Source organism: Pterocles gutturalis, unplaced genomic scaffold (assembly GCF_000699245.1).
Source record: "Pterocles gutturalis isolate BGI_N339 unplaced genomic scaffold, ASM69924v1 scaffold11493, whole genome shotgun sequence".
Taxonomy (NCBI): domain Eukaryota; kingdom Metazoa; phylum Chordata; class Aves; order Pterocliformes; family Pteroclidae; genus Pterocles; species Pterocles gutturalis.
This window is the reverse complement of record NW_010120530.1, coordinates 1-4,022: the sequence shown is the minus strand read 5'-3', so window position 1 is coordinate 4,022 and position 4,022 is coordinate 1.

Sequence of the window (4,022 nt, the reverse complement as noted above, 5' to 3'; positions counted from 1 at the left end):
ATGGGAGCCCCTTGTTTCAAGTTGTCCTAAAGACTCAAAATTTGACCCTGGGCAGAGTTTGTGAGCAGTCACACCAAAACATCATGGATCACTTTCTGAGCTGAGCACCCTGTGCTCTGGGCATGGGGAAGTAGACACCTACGTCTTGCTTCCCTGGGGGGGTGCAAAGCACACACCCAAAGTCAAACCCAGACACCCCAACACTGGTCACCAGCGGGTCCAGCCCGGCGTTTGTCCTCTCTGTCTTACGAAGTGCTGAATCAGAATCCCAGGTCTCGATTTCCCCAGACTTTTGGAGACGCTCAGTGCTGGAGTCAGACTCAAAGTTTGCACCTTCAATACAACTTTTGCAGCCTGGCCCCGTCTGTTCTCCATGAGGCAATTTCCTGGCGAGCCTGGAGAAATAAGCATAACAGACTATCTCAGCTGGCGCTCGGTGCGAACATCAGCAACAAAGGCAGTCTTTTCTGTCCTGCTTTGGTGCCAATGCTAACCTTCCCTGTCGATGAGATAATATAAACAGAATGTAAATACATGCCCAGTTCCTTAGTCATCTGGCCCCCTCGAAACTGATGTCAGTTGAGGACTGAAATGACACTGCTTCGTGAGCTCTTTTTATTTCCACTCCGTATCACTGTCCATTTTACAGAAAACTTATTTCAAAGCCCTGAAGAGGTGGTCATGCAGATGTTGGTTTCCAGGGGGTTAGGCTCTCCTAACCGGTCATGAACGGGTGGGTTTGACCTTGGTTTATACCAACATAAGTTAGCAGAAAATCAGTGTAAGATGGTAAAAGCACTGATAACGAGCAGAGCTTTGCCGTCCCTCCTTTGGTTGTGTCTAGAGCAGGGGATTTGGACGCATCCCACCAAGATCCCAAGAGCAGATCACTGTTCTCTATCTTCTTCAACTGGCACATGCAGATCAGAGCTGTGGCATCAATCCCAGCCCGTGGTCCCTCCTGTACTCAGCATTTTGTGCAGGGATAGCGTCTGGCTTCTTTGGAGCTCCTGCTCCCTGGGGAGCACATAGACTAGGATTCTAACGAGCTTTGATCTTCTCAATGCAAGCTTTCTCTCTTCATCTATTTTTTCCCCTTCCTCTCCTCCTGGTTCTTGCAGGACAGGCCTCAAGAGAAGCCCATCTGCATCTTTATTTCAAACCTGGACCAGCTGCGAGCAGCTGCTCCCCCCATCAGCCCGTTGCTTTGGGAATTCATGGAAAACGTTTACCCTGGTGGCATCGGCTGCATCATCAAGAAGGGAGAGTGGCTGAAGAAGTTAGGTGAGATGAACAGGACAGCCCTCCTCTGCCTCTCTCCTTTTTTCAACACAGCAGGTCTGCAATGCCCCTTTTGGATGTCAGTGGGGAGAGATTCTGTCCGTTTTATCCTGAGAAGCCATCTCTGGAGCTCTTACACGTCTTGGTAAATGTTTAGTGGAGGGTGTTAATGAGCTGGAATGACTCATTAAGAGCGTGAGCCAGCATGGTGAGTTCTTTGAGCCAGTCAGACTCAAGGAAGGGAGGCTCATCAGCCTGGGAGGGTCACCCCTTTCCAGCCCATAGCTGGTAGCTAGGAGTGAGCAACCCCTGGGTGGAGCATCAGAGATGGATGAGATGTCCTGGGGGGGATGGGGTTCCTATGGACATCCCTTCACATCACCTCTTCCTTCCTCCCACATGGACAAAGCCAAAACCCTGTGAGCAGCAGTGTGATTCACACTTAAACCTGGCTTCTGGGAGTCAAGGAAAATATTAAAGACTGAAGAAGCAGTAGGAGTTGTCCATGGCTGATGGACAAGGGTATGGGACAGAGGGTGGGAGGGCAGGAAATGACCAGAAGAGGTTACACCCTGTGAAATGGGTAGATCCTTGGTCCATGAAGGCAGCTGTGCTGATCTTCAGCCATTAACCTTTTCCTTTTGTAGTTGGTCCCAAAATCTTACAGCTGCTCTTCATCAAGAAACTTTTCTGAAACTACAAAGAGACTCACAATTTTGTTTGGGGTGCAGAGCAGGGTCACCTGCAAAGAGAGCAGAAGGTCTCCCTCTGATGCCGTGCCAGGTATGGTGCCAGTCTTGCCTCTGCCAACGTCCTCTGTCTGTCCTTCCAGGGGTCGGAGCAGGCTACAGCAGAGTGGGAACTCAGGACAGCATCATGATCAGAGTGCCCGACCTGACCGTCCTGGTGCACCTCATCGACATGACGGGCCCCTTGGCGATCACATCTGCCAACCCCAGCGGGGAGGTTGACAGCACACACCACGACATGGTCATCTCGTGAGTACCCTGTGTGCTGGCGTTTCGATCGCGGTGCAAACCACCCGTCAGGTGGGCGGCCAGCAAGTTCAAGCGGTGTATAGATCACGATTCGATGCCTTGCATCGAGGAGAACTTCAGCACAATGTACCATGAAGTACTGTTTAGTTTTGTTGTTGTTTTTTTCCCCTACAGGCGTCTTGGCCATAAGCTGGAAGGTGTTCTCTGTGATGGAGAATCTGATGAGGTGGTGGCATCAACTGTGGTCAACTGCACGAAGATTGATGAAAGTGAGTGTGAGAACCACCCTTTCTATGTCAGCAATTGCGTTCTCCTGGGACGTTTCCGTTGCTTTCAATAGTATCAATTGGCAGCACAGCGTGCTCCAAGAGTAACAGTTCTTGAGTGCCTGGACATTTGCAAACATGTTGATGAAGGGGAACAAACAAAAGATGTCCTTGGAGGACCTCTGTGTTGACAGAGAACAAGGCAGCGAGGAGAAACACGGTTGTGCAAGCAAAATCTGCCTTAAAAGCAAAAATGCTTCAAGTGGGAGGGTGGATGCTTCTGGGAGGAAGGGTGTATGCTCCTTGCAGACCACCAGCATGAAGGTGTTGCGGGAGCTCATCCACAATGATGCCACAGGCTGAGGAGTTTGTAGCTGGGTCCGGGTTGTCATCTGAATGGGATTCTCTGGTGGAAAACTAAACCCTTGAACAAAGTGCGGGGTCAGTGCTCGTGGGTGGTTTTGCTTTCTGACAAAGTGTCCAGTCCTCTTGCTGCACAACTTTATTATTTGGATGTCCTGAGCTTTTGCATGGCTTTACTGGTCCAAGATGTTCCTCTATATCCCCAAGCCCTTTTCCTCCGCCCTTTGGGATTATCCTGACTCTCTCTTTCTTCCACCGGGAAGGCGGCATCACCATCGTGAGAGAAGGCTGCATACCAGCGGGCAAGGTGCTGCAGATATTTGAAAGCATCAAGAACAGAGCAGTCTGAAAACGAAGGAAACTTTCCCTGAGCAGAGGAACAGCGTCTGGTCTCGCTAAAAGACAATGAGGCATCGCACGCCTGGCTGGAGCTCGTGGCCTCAGAAAGACATTCCTTCTCTAATCGAGGGCTTACCTCTTGGGGAACAGCAGCACCTCCCCACCCCGCGTCTCTCCCGGGAGCTTTCTGCGGCTGTTTATTGTTTATCTCCAGTAAGTGCCCGAAACCGCCGGGAGAGCAGCCCACAGAGTGCCAGCGGGACCAGGAGCTGATGCTTTATTGCAGGAACTCCCAGAGCTCCTGTGTTTCCTAAAAGCCTTGAACTGTGAATGTTGTCTGCTTGTATATCCCCTTCCACCACACTCTGATCTGTGTATTTTAAACGGCTAAAATCCACTAAATAAATCCTCTTTTTGGAACCTACGAAAAGGGCTTTGCGTTTAATTTAATTTCCACCAAGCTATTCGTCCTCCAATAATTTCTCCACAGCTAAACGCCAGAGGATGGAATAAATATCGGAAGGTGCAATTCTGACAGTAAGTACCTCACCCCTCTCCTTCTCTGGCATCTTCACAGCCCTCCCCTGTGAGTTCTGAGGTGGTTTTGGGGTACCTGCAGAGGCTGATGGGGGTCCATGGCCAAGCTGGGAGCTGCGGTGGGTTGGGTGGTCCCTGGCTGTGCTGCCCCAGGAGCTGTCCCCACGCTGTCCCCAAGCACATGGACCTGCAACACGCGGTGTGGAGGGGAGGGAGTTTTCTGCCAAGAGCAGAGAAC